Consider the following 15,926-nt stretch of genomic DNA (forward strand, 5'->3'; position numbering starts at 1 on the left):
TTAAGGGAGTACACTACTGTGCTAGAATAGGAATCTATTACTTAGTGGCCATATTTTTATGTACGAAAAGATCAAACCAAACATCCATAAAAAACAATCTTTATTTGCTGTGCATAGTGCTGTGTTAATATATAGTATTTATATAATGTCATCAATTGATAGGAATGGCAATTTCAGCTCAGAGACATTGTGCTTGTCAAAGAAATAGAAAACTACTTGATAATAAGCTTCTGTGATTTGTTGATTTCAAAATTGCTTAGGAAATTTCATTAGATAGGCAGATTTCCACATATGCATTCAGGTACTACTATAATAATAAGGTTTATGTCATTTACTATGCCCACACATGAATATTAAGATATTAAAGAGAGTATGTATCTTTCCTCCAAATCCACTGATAGACTCTGAGTCTAAAAATACGTTTAAATTTACCACATTCATTAATGATTTATTTATTGAGAGATATTTTAGGTCATTTTATTGAAAAGAATATATAAAAATGGTTCAATGAATTGAATATAATTCAGTATTCTATGAACCAATGAACAATATACCAGGACATTTTACCTATGATTATTTTAAGCTTTGCTATTCCTGTGATTTTTGTACATGGGATAGGTAGAAAATTCATTGGTAAAAATATTCTGAACTAATATATTATTCAAAAACTGGCTAAAACAAATAACATTATTAAATTATAGCTTTATTATCTGTAAGTAATCCATATAACTAGTTATTTCAAATGTCATTGATAATAAATTGAAGTTTTAATTAATGAATTACATCTAAACAGTATTTTCCCCAAAATACATTTTTCTGTTTTTACACACTCTTAAATTATAAAAATCTCAATGATGTAATATTGTTTTTTTACTTTTAAAATATATATTTAACATGTTGGGAAATATTTTTCTCTCTCATCTATTAATACTTTTTTTTCCATTTTCATCAAACATTCTTTCCACATTAACCCATGGTTGCATTACTTTTCGCTATCTATTCTCAAGAAAGCAGATAAATAATTCAGGAGCCAAATATGAGTGGCACGGACCTACAAGGTGGGGCTAGGTTTTCCCAGTTATCTGTCCCAGTGTAGAAACAGTACAGTGAAGTTCTACATTAAAAGAACATAGAAAGTAAATTATCAAGTCATGTTAAATGGCTTTGGTGGATGCATCAAAGATGTGACTCTCATCCTGGATGATTGGACTGGGATGTCATTTAATAGCATTCTTAGACCTCCCATTGTATGAAAGGAGATTTTTATTAAGTTAATGCATCCCAATGTCTTTTTCTTTTCTAGAACATTCATTGTCACAGAGACATAGACCTGTACTACCTCTTTGCTATGCTTAGAGGGAGCCCAAAGGAAATGGACATTAGGCTATGTACATAGAAATGTTCTGAAAGCTACTTAATCATTAAAGTTTTTATAGTTCATGAGCCTTTTCAGGAAGCATCTGTCATCACACTTAAGATAATACACTCTTCATTGACTTGAAATGTACAGCCATTCTCATTTGTCCTAAATCACTGTGGACAGTTTTAGTGTAATTGCTAAGAGTTATGATAAGCCAAATCGTGTGTCTAAGATGACCTGTTGTAATTTTTAATTAAATATATTTTAATTAAAATTACATTATTTTCCTCTTTCCTTTTCCCCTTTACAAATATTTCAATGTATATTCCATTATTTCCTCTCAAAATCGTGTTCCCTTTATCTTTAGTAGTTATTGTTTTATACACACACACACACACACACACACACACACACACACACACACACACACACACACACACACTTTTTCTCATGTTTATGGCCCTCTATGGAAATAGACTCTTGGCACCTACAATTAATTTAGGACAAGGTTTGTCAGAAATACAAAGACTGATTTAGGCATTGGAGAATAAGAAAATATTTGTGATAATGACTGAAGGACAGAAGCAATGTTTTGCTAAACCAAGACTCCCCTAGATGATTGTCTTAGTTACTTTTATATTGCTGCGATAAGACACCAGAACCAAGACAACTTAGAAAAGAAAGTATTTGGGGGGCGTGGTTAGAGATTCAGAGGGCTAGAGTCTGTGGCCAACATGGTGGAGAATGTAGAAGCAGGCAGCCAGGTACTTATCTGAGGCAGTAACTGAGCGCTAACATATTGATGGAAAAACAAAGGCAAAGCTAGACCCTGCGAGGCTGGCCCCAGTGACACAACTCCATTAATGTGGCCGTACTTTCTAAAACAGGCCTGAAACTGGAGACTAAGCATTCACACATATGTGTCTATGAGGTTCATTCTCACTCAGACGCCCCCAAAAAACCGGCACTTCCGCTATTAACTAGAAATGCAAAGGACAGGTTTATCCTCCTGGCAAAATCTTGCCCGGGATTGATGGAGTATGGTGGCGCTGACAGCTTCACTCTGGACAGCTTGACAATAGGATGAAAGGGAAGAACGTTCTTTTAAACCACCTAGTTTAGGTAAGCCAGCCTTAAGAAATTAATAGAGGTGCAGTTCAATATCTAACAGCTTAATATGACATCTAAAATAGTGGTAGCGTATAGTGGAGTTACGCCCACTACAATTTTAGCAAAACAGTCAGGGCAGTGAGTGATCATTCTGGTCAAAACCAGAGCCAGATGCTTGTTTTATTTCTCTTTCTTAGCAACTTTTCTCTTAAACCCAACTGTGTTCAAAGAAAACCAGACTTATTTCTCAGTATCCGAATTTGAAATAATGGACGACGTTCATTGTTTCTCAGTTTATCCTCATGCAGTTGTATTTTCAACACTCACAACTGATTTAATGATACAATAGTAACAACAACCGCAACAAAAACAACCACAAAATTTCTTTCCTTTGTTTAGAAGTTTTGAGATGAATGCGAGGGCCTCCGCATTCTGAGGGTAAATTTAATGTGTTTGTCACATGCAAACAGTGACTTTTGTAATGTAGAGAGCATTGGAAGGCTTAAAAAATTCCCACATCAAGGGGACTCTTAAAGAAAAGAGCTGGAGAGTGAGGCCCAACCACTGAGATAAATCAAAATAAGTCATAAAGCCTGGAAAAATCAGTAGGGCCCAGGGAGAGCTTATGAACTTAAGAATTTTCCCCATTGAAAAATAAACAAAGCAAAGACAATCCAAGATCAGTGGAGCTAGGTTAAATTGGCTTGGACCATTTTCCACTGGAGACCAATAGAAAGGAAAATCAAAGCTGGATGTTGGGATGGTTTATTCTTAATTATTTCTTCTTTCTGGAAACCGAACATTATTTCTCTTAGCTCCTTTTGATATCGTCAAACTGCATTTTAAAATAGCCCATTCTTCTAAAAATGATTCCTCACAAGAAACAGTAAGGGCTTTGTGTTGCGTTGTGCAATGATGGTTTTGGTTCTTACCTTTCCTTTTCTAAGTTGTGGCTTATCTTCCTACGCTTGGTTCCTCATCACCACCTTCAATATTGTATTTCCTCTTCTCTCTCACTTTCACAATCTTTATTCTTTTCTTCCCAGTCAGACCCATTCAGCCTTGGCTTCGGACAGTTGATCTCTTTGAGATTGTTGCAATTCTCACGGGATCCATCATGTAGTCGGTATTAGTTAACAGCTTTCAAATTAACATTGCTAACCCAGAAATTACACAAAAATCACTAACCGTTGTTCATTATTTCCCAGTGAATTATAAACTGAATATTATCAGGACTGAATATATTTAGTTGGTGAATATAATTTCTCTTATATTTAATAAATTACTTATGAATTAAAAATGTACTGATATCCTCAGAAAATTGGACATTGAACTGCCTGAGGATCCAGCTATACCTCTCTTGGGCATATACCCAAAAGATGCCCCAACATATAAAAAAGGCACGTGCTCCACTATGTTCATAGCAGCCTTATTTATAATAGCCAGAAGCTGGAAAGAACCCAGATGCCCTTCAACAGAGGAATGGATACAGAAAATGTGGTACATCTACACAATGGAATATTACTCAGCTATCAAAAACAACGACTTTATGAAATTCGTAGGCAAATGGTTGGAACTGGAAAACATTATCCTGAGTGGGCTAACCCAATCACAGAAAGACATACATGGTATGCACTCATTGATAAGTGGCTATTAGCCCAAATGCTTGAATTACCCTAAATGCCTAGAACCAATGAAACTCAAGACGGATGATCAAAATGTGAATGCTTCACTCCTTCTTTAAAAGGGGAACAAGAATACCCTTGGCAGGGAAGAAAGAGGCAAAGATTAAAACAGAGACTGAAGGAACACCCATTCAGAGTCTGCCCCACATGTGACCCATACATATACAGCCACCCAATTAGACAAGATGGATGAAGCAAAGCAGTGCAGACCGACAGGAGCCGGATGTAGATCGCTCCTGAGAGACACAGCCAGAATACAGCAAATACAGAGGCGAATGCCAGCAGCAAACCACTGAACTGAGAATAGGTCCCCCGTTGAAGGAATGAGAGAAAGAACTGGAAGAGCTTGAAGGGGCTCGAGACCCCATATGTACAACAATGCCAAGCAACCAGAGCTTCCAGGGACTAAGCCACTACCTAAAGACTATACATGGACTGACCCTGGACTCTGACCTCATAGGTAGCAATGAATATCCTAGTAAGAGCACCAGTGGAAGGGGAAGCCCTGGGTCCTGCTAAGACTGAACCCCCAGTGAACTAGACTGGTGGGGGGAGGGCGGCAATGGGGGGAGGGTTGGGAGGGGAACACCCATAAGGAAGGGGAGGGGGGAGGGGGATGTTTGCCTGGATACCGGGAAAGGGAATAACACTCGAAATGTATATAAGAAATACTCAAGTTAATAAAAAAAAAGAAATAAAATATTGCAGAACTCAAAATAAAATACAAGAGCACATAAAAAAATGTACTGATAAAAGCTGTATTTCTTTTATTCCTTCCCACATTGCCACATTTAGAGTATCCTTTTTTGGCCATCTTAATATTTTCAAAATTGGATACCGTGTCTAATCTTATTCTTCTAATCCTTCCTACATTCTGTTCACACTGTTACAGTCCTACCACACACCCAGTCTGCTGTAAAGTTTCCGTGCTTCCTTCAGCATCGGAGAATCAAGCTCCTGAGTGTCATGAGCCTATACTGAAGCTATAGTGAGCCAACACCACACCCTCAACCTCCTTATTCTGCCTCAAACATAAGAGGCACTGCAAGGAGAAAGAAGTGTATTTCCTATCCATCTAGAAAAGAGTCAGGCAGAAATGTCTAGATGTCCAACAAAAATAAAAATAAAAAATACAATGGGTAAAGAAAATGTGATATGTTATACAGACTTATTCAGCAATAAACATATTCAGTATACTGATTTTTACTCAGTATACTGATGTATAGATCCATTTCATTGATTCAAAATGTGTGCAATTTTACATCCCTTCTACTTTTCTTCCTTGAGCATGTGACTTACTACAGTACTAGAGGATAATCATGCCCCACCATAAAATACCAAATGGCCAAGGATCAAGGTTAAGAGACCTTTATAGTTGGGCACTGATCAAGATCCCTATTTATGTATTATGATGAAAGGTACCCAACAGTCAAGGTATGAGGGCTTATGGGAATACCTTCTGAGACACACAAAGAAAAAGTAATTCACATTTCTGAATATACATTTGTTCTTCCTAAATTAAATTCTATTCTCATTTATTGTTCATTTTGAATTAGTCACATTTTTAAAAACTTGACACTATTTCTAGTATATAGCACAATTCTTTTATCTTTTCATGATGCTTGCATGTCCCTGGATTTTACTAATTTTTGTCTAATGAATGATGCAGGATCAAGGGTCCCTGTGAAGAAATACTCCTTTCCTCACTAACTTATTTCTGGTAGACTATTTAAAACTGCAACTATATTCCATATCAAATATAGGATTTGAGTATAGATGTTCAAATACTATTCAATGTATACTATCTCACTTAAATTTAATGAACATTTCATTTTTACTATAAAAAAAGTCATTTTGGACTAATGAATTTTACTTAATTAGGCTGTTAAGCTATAGCCAAAACACATACAATTAGTGAGAAATCTAGTCAAAACAGGAATTAAAGAGGTTTAGGCATAAATTCATATTAGTTGCAGATACAAGCGGCATCCTCAATGGCCTATGATACAATGATGTTTGGTGTTCAAGGCCCTGTTCTGAGGTGCTATGGACCAGAAAAAAGCCAGTTTCACTAGGTTAAAGCAATAATGAGTCTTCTTAATTACAGCAACTCAATAAAATAAATGCTATGTTTCTGGGCCTCATGTTTCACACATTTCAAATAAGCCTCAAATTCCTAACTCATTAAATCTATTTTTATTGAAATCAAATGAGATCACAGAAGAACATAGACTTTAAATTTATTTAAAAGTATTCATATTTAAAGATATTGTAGCAGAAGTAGAATAACAGCAATGCATACAGTAGATCAACCTTTATATTTATGTTACATTTGTAGGTTCAATGTAGTCCTAACAGTGGGAAAAGGCACAAGGGTGGAGTGAGATGCCTCAGAGGGTAAGTAGGCTTGGGACCTGTGAATCATTCACTAGTATACACATAGAAGCCATGTGTGGACACACATCCCTGTGGCATCAACTTACTGTCCAGTTAAACAAGGGGAGCAAGTCACAAGTATATTAGGCAGAATCCGAGCCGAACATTCAGCAGCATCCTCTACTAACTATCGTATGAGAATCCACTCACCCTGCCCACAAAGCAAACAGAAATACTTCTGTGGCCAAACAGTAGAACTAAAGTTGCAATAAATTGATAAAAAATAGTTAAAAGAAGTCCTCAAAAAGTATCTGAAGGTAGCTATTTGTATTTGCATAATTATCAGTTCTCTTAAAAACTGTTACTTGAACCATGAGATTTTTAGAATATATAATTCTCAAAATTGGGGATTATAAACATAACACAATTTTTTGTTAATTTGTCACACTAAAAATGAATTATACTTTTCATACACATCTTTCACTTGCTTGGTTAAAGTCACACCAAGATATTTTATATTATTTGGGACTATTGTGAAGGATGTCATTTCCTTAATATCTTTCTCAGCTTGTTTATCCTTTGAGTAGAGGAAGGCTACTAATTTGTTTTAGTTACTTTTATACTCCAACACTTTGCAGAAGTTGTTTATCAGGTTAAGTAGGTCTCTGGTGGAACTTTTGGGGTCTTGTAAGTACACTATCATATCATCTGCAAATAGTGATATTTTGACTTCTTCCCTTCCAATCCGTATCCCTTTGACTTGCCTTTTTTTTAATTTTTTATTAACTTGAGTATTTCTTATATACAATTCGAGTGTTATTCCCTTTCCCGGTTTCCGGGCAAACATCCCCCTCCCCCCTCCCCTTCCTTATGGGTGTTCCCCTCCCAACCCTCCCCCCATTGCCGCCCTCCCCCCATAGACTAGTTCACTGGGGGTTCAGTCTTAGCAGGACCCAGGGCTTCCCCTTCCACTGGTGCTCTTACTAGGATATTCATTGCTACCTATGGGGTCAGAGTCCAGGGTCAGTCCATGTATAGTCTTTAGGTAATGGCTTAGTCCCTGGAAGCTCTGGTTGCTTGGCATTGTTGTACTTTTGGGGTCTCGAGCCCCTTCAAGCTCTTCCAGTTCTTTCTCTGATTCCTTCAACAGGGGACCTATTCTCAGTTCAGTGGTTTACTGCTGGCATTCGCCTCTGTATTTGCTGTATTGCTTTTTTATCTGATTGCTCTGACTAAGACTTGGAGAACTATATTGACTAAGTAGGAGAGAGTGGGCAGCCTTATCTAGTCCCTGATTTTAGTGGGAGTTTTGATTATTTAGCTAAAAAAGGTGATCTCCACTACTCTCTTTTTCTTAAGCAACATTTTATATCTATCTATCTATCTATCTATCTATCTATCTATCTATCTATCTATCTATATTTCTTTGTTGTGTTTGTGTGTATGGCGCAGCATGTATGAGTGCTTCTATGTGTGCTTTTTATACCTATGAATATGAATAACATTAACAGGTCCAGAATTTATAATTTAAACTATTCAGAGAAGTCTAAATTTAATATCTAAAGCAAATAAACTTTTAAAAATAGACAATATATGTAAATAGACATTCATCAACAGAGTTGATGGAAACCTCTGACTGGTATACTAAATGGTGCTAATAATTACTAATCTGTCTAGGAACTACAGCTGAATCTACAAGGAGAGCCCATTGGGCACCAGCAAGAAAAGCTGCAAGGAGGATGGATGAAGATATCTAGTAAAAGGAGGCCTCTGGCACTGATATGGATTCTTAATTTATCAAGGAAAATAGGATACTAGTTCCTTAAAATGTGGAGAATGTGTATCATAAGAACCATCAAATTTATTCCATGATGTACATCCCAGTGAAGTGAAATTATGAAGCTGATGAAAATGGACAACTAATGACCTCTGCATTAATGGTCACAATAGCCAAGATAGGGCAACATTATGTGCCTCTGTCCAGTATGAAGAAATAAAGAAAATGTTATGTGCATACGGAACCAACTACTACCTGAAAAAACCAATGTCATTTCCAGACAGTATGTATTGAAATACAGACAATAATGCTTGTGATAGGTGTCGGATATTAAATGACTGATGTTACAGGCCCTCATATGTGAAATTTAATAAAAATTAATCTGCAAAAGCCGAAGCTAGAATGACTGTGATGAGTAATTGGAGAAAGCAATCAAGACTAAGGAAAAAGTTGACTCCTGAGTCTCAAGTACAATGTAGATGCAAGCATGAAATTTAGTGTGCTAGTAGGTAACAGCATGCAACACATGTGAAACTCCGCTCAGATTTTAAAATGATACAGGAAAAGATTTTAATGTATTTTCCATAATAAACACAGTAAGTGAAAGGATTTACAACTATTTGTGACAATAATATATTTGACTTAATACAAATTGAGTACACATGGAAACACATCTCAAAAGATCACCTTGTTAATATAAATAATTCTGTGTTTTATGCATCATTTATAAAAACTTTAGAACATAAATAGACTTTTACCTTATTATGGAAATAAATAATTTTTGAAAGATATTCCTTTTGTTCATGTAAATCTTTCCCGATATCAAGGTGTCATGATTTACCTCCTTAGATCCCATGAAATTAGAAGTGAGTCATGCTAGAAGTAGCCTGACCCACAAATGCTCTGATCAGCAGAGGTTAAAAGAAACAGAATGTTCACTTTGCATAAGATAAGAAGAAAATATTTGTATTTCTTGTTGGAGTTTGGTTTCAAATCAGCGTGCTTTCCCAGGTTTTCAGCTGGCACACTTACTCTGAGAGGCATACTCAAATCCTCATGCATGATTTCTGTTAGAGTCAAATATTTCACTTGTCTGAGAGAGGGAGTGTTTCAGAGAGAGCCTGGCTGCGGATGGCAGCTCCATTCTTTTTATATTGCAAAGTATATTCCTTCAGTAAAAGAATCTATGTGTTCGCCTTCTATGTAGGTTGCATGTCATCTTATCTACGATGACAGGGAAAAAAAACTAGGTTCCCAGAATATCTGCAGTAAATTCTGCTGAATGCTAACAGCGGGCTCAGATGCGTTTCATTTCTGACCTTGTGCAATGCTTTCTTGCTTATGCAACGCTTTGTACATCAAACATACAAACTGCCGCGAAAGCACTGTCTGCTTGCATATGGATATATTTCAGAAAACAAATGTTGTTCAGGTCAGTTACATCAAAGCCATTTTTCTTCCTTTTATTCCATGGCATGAGACTGCATGATATATTTTATTGCATTTTAATGACATACAGAGAAGTCACACAGTGATTTGTTTCATGTGAATGCTTGTTGGTCTACAATGGTAAGGAAAATTCAATCTAACTCTCATATCAGCTGATATTTCCAAAGGATTTATAGATTATGGGATATTATTTATTACTTTAATCAACTCTTTCCAATTCAGTGTGTGTGTGTGTGTGTCTGTCTGTCTGTCTGTCTGTCTGTCTGTCTAACTTTCCTGTTTGCTATACTGTGTGTGCTGTAAATAGAATGGAAATAGCCATAATTCTAAAGCTACAAGGTTTCCCTCTATGCATATTATTTTGATATTTATGTAATTCTTATTCAGGAAAAATATGGGAATCAAAAATATGCAGAAAATATTTAGGTTTAAATCTCATTATAGAACCAATAGTAATGAAAAATATGGACCTAACGTATGTGACAAATGGCATTATTATGTCTTTAAATACATGCCCACAATTTATCTACCTTTTAAATTACATGACTTATGATCACAATTTATGTCATCTATTAAATCAGTTACTGATTATTACTGAACTGGGTATGGCAAACGATACATGTTTGCTTTATATTTAAAAATTATTCTGTAGGAGGGGTAGTAAATTTTATAATAATGATAGTTTATGACTTTAATTTACTTCTTTATTTCAAGTAATATTGATCAGCCTGGGCATACAAACAGAATCCATGCACACAGCTAAGGCAAATTTTTCAAAAGAGAAAATGAGCTGAGTAGAAATGAGGTTCACGTCCACATATAATAAAATAATATTTTTGATCATTTAGTTCTGAGAAAAGCACAACCAATTTTCATGGAGTAGTAAATGTACTGAATCACTAATTTCTTATGTAGGAAAAGTTATAAAGAATTGAAAGTGGGCCGGAACTTCTGATATGATGCAGGTGAATGGTTTTTATTTTATTCAATCACTGCTTTCATTGCCCAGCTTCTGCGGAATCTGCTCGGGGGACGAGCAATCCCCTCTTAAGGGCTTCAGTGAGCTGGATCACAAACTTGGTCACCAGGGATAAAGATGGTAAATAAAGAATTTCTGCTCCAGCTCTCTGCTGAGTCACCCTCTTCCTCAGCTCTTCAGGCAGTCACCAGTCTTCGTAAGAGCATGCCATTGATCAGAACAGTTATGTTAACATGGGGCTCTTTAAGCAAAGGAAAACTTATACCAGGACTTGGAACATTTTATGTTCATTTAAAATCCTCAAGTCACAGAATATAGCCAAACAGTGAAGGTTATTTTTAATGTATCAGTTATTTCTATTTTAATTGCATATAATTCTTTAATTAAAATATGTACTATGACAATTCTTTCTAATACTATTTTTGTGCTTTTTAATCACAATACAAGCAAACACTTTTCATTTAGGAGTATTTTTAAAATTGCCATTAGGCAAGAGAGAGGGCTGAGCTACTAGAGGTCAAGCTTCATAATCAAAATAAAAGAATGGTGTTTATAATGTTGCTAATATTAATAGTAACTAATGTAAGTCTCATTATAAAATACCTAACAAAGTGAATTGCATTGAGCTAAATTCTGAGAGATTATGTTTCCTTTAATACAGAAGTTATTTAGTTTTATACATTAAATTTAAAAGTGAGTTTATTAAGTATAGAACATCCTGACGACATTCATTTAAATCTTCTTTAATAACCCTTCTGGACTTTTTCATACCACTCTTCTTTGAAATTTCCCTTTTCCTATTTTATTGTGGATTATGTGTGTAATTATTGGTTTAGGACTATTTTGGGGACCCTGCAAGACTCATTTCTGGTCATGTATAAAAAACACAGGACTTATTCATTTATAACCTATGGACAGTTTCCAGTTTAGTATTAAAAAGTTAGTGCATTATGAACTCTCTTCCCCAATACCTGACTAATTGCTGACAGGCCTAGTGTATTCCATACACAGTGCAAATAACTGCAGAAATTTTAAGTTCTTTATTGCAATGTTTGTGTTCTGTGTAGGGCATGGAATTTCCCAGCACTTCTTCCTAAAGTGACCAGTATTCAGCACAAGACATGTCAAGACCAAGCTCTTAACACAAAAGTGATTTATTTTTCCAGGAAGGACAAAGGGCAGGGAATAAGAGACAAAGACAGGAGATAGAGAACAAGGGTGAAGGAGAAAACAGTAAGGAAGAGGGGCCAGTAATATTTGCCACAGAAGGAAAACAGATTGCCTCTGGATAGAGAGGAGGCAGATGTACTCCACAGGTAAACAGAAATTTATAAATTTTCAGGGCAATACTCCATGTGAGAATGAGTGGTTTTGTTTTGATTGGGTATGTTAATTCTGGCAGTCAAAAGGGGATTTTTGATTGCTGCACATTACTACTTTTATAGATGGTCATTGCTAGTCAGTCTCAAGAGAAGTAAGTGGCCAAATAAGGAAATATACTTGTTGACCAGCTTTAGGAATATAATCCAATGATTTGTGGTAAGGTAGAGGGAATGGGAAGAAGGACAAGTTCTGCCACACCCAGATTTGCCAGGTTCAGACTAGTTAGGGTCCTTTTACTCTCTACCTTCCAGTTCTTATATATATCTTGCTTCTTCCTATGCAATGGTTATAGAGTGTGCTATATATGTCATGGTTAGCTCACGACATCAACAGTCATACAGTCATATATTCTCATCATTTTAGGGAACTTGTGGTGTGCGTTCACCACCATTTATTGGAAAGTGTGGCTACTTTGACTTTGTCTGGGAGCATTATTTTGTTTGGGTATAAATATAGGTATTTAAAAGGGAATTTGATGCTACATCTATTTAAATGTAATTCAAATAGTTCTTTTGCTACATTAACAAATAAATTAATGAGATCATGTACTAATAAAAATAAGAATTATCCAGTTACAAACTTTTTGCTTATTTTCATATTTAGTGAATGTTTTTCTTGAGAGAACATCCTTGTCATTTCTTTGTTAATTAAATCAAAATAAATTGAAAATGAGAACGTTAAGATAAACATGGAAGGTTTTATATAACATGCAAAATATATATTGCATATATATATACATATATATTTTGTGTGTGTTTGTATTTATATATAGGTATACATATAAACATATATGTATATTTACACACACACACATATATATATATATATGTATTATATACAGAAAAGTAAAACAATAACTCAGAACATCCACCTGAGGAACCTTACCAAATATCCTACTGAAAATGCAGAACACATTGTACATTGTGAGAAACAGTATTATCCTATTTCATGGATATTGTTGAGTTAAATTATTTAACCAATATAAAATAAAAATATTATTAATTCATTTGTGTAAATTGTTATTATTTTATTGTACTTGTATTGATATTCTTTTTATCTGAGATTTATGATTGCCTGTTCTTTATAATTCAAGGTGTATAATTAAGAAGTCACATCTCAAACAGATACAGCCATCTATTTAGGAAAATCTGTATAGCTCAGGGTGAACCTAAACTTGGAAACATCACATCTTATCCTCTGGAAAGCCATGATTAGAGATACGGTCAACCTATCTGCCTTTGTTTTAAAATACACTTTTTCATAACACAATATAAAACACAATGATATGGTCAGCTCCTTTTCAATAACAACTTTGTGACTCAAAATGGTATCAACAACAAACAAAACAAAAAACATAAACAACAAAATCCCACAAACAACAATAAAAAAAAGACTAATTATTTCATAGCCATGTATATGACCTAGATATTTTTGCACATATGCAGTAGATGTGAAGCTTGACCTTCACTTGGGTCTTGAACAAGTGGAGCAGGGACTATCACAAAAGCTGTTGTCTCTATGTGTGATTTGTTCTAGTTGGGCTGCCTTCTCTGGTCTCACTGGGAAAGGAAGCACGAAGCCCAGCAGAGATTTGAAGTGACAGAATGGGGCATATATCAAGAGGACCCACTGGCTCAGAGGAGAAGGGAGGAGGGAATGGTAGAAGGATTGTTGAGGGGGAGAATATGTACAAAAGATTTAAACTGTAAGTTTGGTTATAAGAACCAAATCTAATAAAATTTCTATACCCATCCTGATCCACAATTCTTGCTTTACTCCTTCTTTAAAAGGGGAAAAAGAATACCCTTAGGAGGGGATAGTGATGCAGAGTCTAGAACAGAGGTTGAAGGAATGTCCATTCAGAGCCTGCCCCACATGTGGCCCATATATATATATATATATATATATATATATATATATATATATATATATATATATATAGCCACCAAACTAAAGATGGATGAAGCAAAGAAGTGCAGGCTGACAGGAACCGGATGTAGATCTCTCCTGAGAGACACAGCCAGAATATGACAAATAGACAAATGCCAGCAGCAAACCACTGAATTGAGAACAGGACACCCATTGAAGAAATCAAAGGACTGAAAGAGCTGAAGGGGCTTGAGACCCCAATGAACAACAATGCCAACTAACCAGAGCTTCCAGGGATTAAGCCACTACCCAAAGACTGTACATGGACTGACCCTGGGCTCCAACTGCATAGGTAGCAATGAATGGCCTAGTAAGGGCACCAGTGGAAGGGGAAGCCCTTGGTCTTGCCAAGGTTTGACCCCCAGTGAATGGAATTTTTGGGGGGAGGGCAGTAATGGTGGGAAGATGGGGAGGGGAACACCCATTTAGAAGGGAAGGGGGAGATGTTAGGGGGATGTTGGCCTGGAAACCAGGAAAGGGAATAACACTTGAAATGAAAATATGAAATACCCAATTTAATAAAGATGGGGGAAAAAAGAGTCCCCAAGCTCCATCCACAGTTAGGCTATGGGTGTCTATATCTTTCTGAGTAAGATGTTTGGTAGAACCTGTCAGAGGCAACATGTTCCTTCATGAAAATATAACAGTATCATAGTGTTAAGAATTGGTCCTTGCCCATGGAATGTATTTCAATTTGAGCCAATTATGGATTACCCATTTCTGCAGTCTCTGCTCTATACTCCATGCTTACATTCCTGTAGACAGCATAAATTTTCGGTCAAAAATTTTTGTCTGTGTTTTGGTGACCCTATCGTTCTTCCGTGCTTCCTGCCTGGCTACGAGAGGAAGCCTCTTCAAATTCCATATCCCCAGTGTTGTAAGTCACATCTAAGGATACCACACATTGTTTCTTGGGTGCCTCCCTTATCCCAGGTCACTCTTCTTTGATATAACCCCCTACCTCCTTATTTCTATCAGTTATTGATTCCCATTCATTTTCATGGCCATGTCTCCTGTCCTTTCCTACACCAGGTCCAGAATAGCCACATTTCCCTCCCTACCCACTCTCCCTTTCAGGTCCCCCTCTCCATCTGCCTCTTGAGACTATTTTATTCCACCTTCTAAGTGAGATTCAGGAATCCTGGCTTGTGGCTCCCTTCTTGTTTAGCTTTGTTGGGTTTGTGGAGTGTAGCATTTTATCCTGTATTTTATGGATAATATTGACTTATAAGCAAGGTCATACTATGCCTGTACTTTTGGGGCTTGGTTACTCACTCAGGATGATATTATCAGGTTCCATCCATTTCCTGAAAATTTCATGATGATGTCTTTATAGTTAATAGTCCATTGAGTAGAGATCCCATATTTTTTTTTAGGCAGTTTTCATTTGAGAGACAACTAGGTGGTTTCCAGTCACTGGCTATTATGAATAAAGCTGCCATGAATGTAGTTGAACAAGTGGCTTTGTGGGGTGGTGGAGCATCTCTCGGGTATATGTCCAGGAGTGGTATTCTTGGGTCTTCAGGTAGAACTATTTCCATTCTTCTAAGAAACTGACAAGTTAATTTTCAAAGTGGTTGTAAAATTTGCACGCCCATCACTAATGAAAAAGCGTTACCCTTGCTCTGAATCCTTGTCAGCATGTTCTGTTTCTTGAGATCTTGTTCTTACCAATTCTTCTGGGTACTAGACTGAACCTGAGTTGTTTTGATTTAATTTCCCTGATGACTAATGGCTTTAAGTGTGCTGTGCCCATTCTACATGTCTCTGGAGAGAATTCTCTGTTCAGCTCTGTACCCCATTTTTGCTTGGATTATTTGGGTTGGTGATATCTAACTTCTTGAATGCCTTGTGAATTTTACATATTAGCCCTTTGTC

At 36.2% G+C, this 15,926-nt stretch overlaps 1 protein-coding gene across 9 annotated transcripts in view; it reads left to right on the plus strand.

The window, feature by feature from the left end:
- Cdh18 (cadherin 18) overlaps positions 1-15,926 on the plus strand; it is a 1,022,663-nt gene that overhangs the window by 244,767 nt on the left and 761,970 nt on the right. The window contains exon 1 of one of the 9 annotated variants that reach the window (XM_087621798.1): positions 9,396-9,740. The exons of 5 other annotated variants lie outside the window; for them this stretch is intronic. The gene's annotated coding sequence lies outside the window, so the exon portion shown is untranslated. Of the gene's footprint in view, positions 1-9,395; positions 9,741-15,926 lie in introns of those variants that run through there. 3 more of the 9 variants (XM_087621795.1, XM_087621815.1, XM_087621809.1) reach the window with 3 other exon arrangements.

Source organism: Rattus norvegicus, chromosome 2, assembly GCF_021556685.1.
Source record: "Rattus norvegicus strain SHRSP/BbbUtx chromosome 2, alternate assembly SHRSP_T2T, whole genome shotgun sequence".
Classification (NCBI taxonomy): Eukaryota; Metazoa; Chordata; class Mammalia; order Rodentia; family Muridae; genus Rattus; species Rattus norvegicus.